The sequence below is a fragment of the Seriola lalandi genome, unplaced genomic scaffold (assembly GCF_002814215.2).
Source record: "Seriola lalandi dorsalis isolate HSWRI2012SDOR001 ecotype SW California unplaced genomic scaffold, Sedor1 jcf7180002054849, whole genome shotgun sequence".
Classification (NCBI taxonomy): domain Eukaryota; kingdom Metazoa; phylum Chordata; class Actinopteri; order Carangiformes; family Carangidae; genus Seriola; species Seriola lalandi.
The window spans coordinates 33,091-33,668 of record NW_019525402.1 but is presented as its reverse complement, the minus strand read 5'-3'; positions in this window follow the sequence as shown (position 1 = coordinate 33,668).

Genomic DNA, 578 nt, shown 5'->3' with positions numbered 1-578 from the left:
AAGCTAAGTGAAAACAGCTTTTAGCTTCAGATCAGAGTGGGCGGAGTCGGGGAGTCTGGCCTCAGCAGGTCGTTGCTGAGAGGACCTTCCTGCTTCATGTGGAGCTTTTCTTCTGTAACAGTACAGTGTGTGATCTCACTGCGTGTAGAGAGGGTGGTGTAGTAGCTGAAGCTGAACTGAAATTGAAGAAACTATAGCTAGCATCATGCTAGGCAGCAAAGCGACACGTGTTATTACTTCTTAGTTACTATTGTAAGAATAGTAATTATTGACATTATTATTATAAATAATAATTACATTTCATTTCAGAGTAAAGTGTCTGTTGGTTACCTGTGATGCTGTGGGTTTGAAGTCGTGCTAACTCTCTTTACTGGCTTGTTCACAGGGCGATGCTGAGGAGATGAGAAGAGGAGGAGGAGACCTGATGAAGAGAGGAAGCAACAGCTGTTTGGATTGATGGTGTTAGGAATACTCGTTGCTTTCTTTGCCTTTCTTTTTTCCTTACAGCAGCATCAGGAAGGAAAACCATGAGACCGGTCAAAAGCCTCCTGGAACAGTAAGGGGGGGGGGGGGGGGGG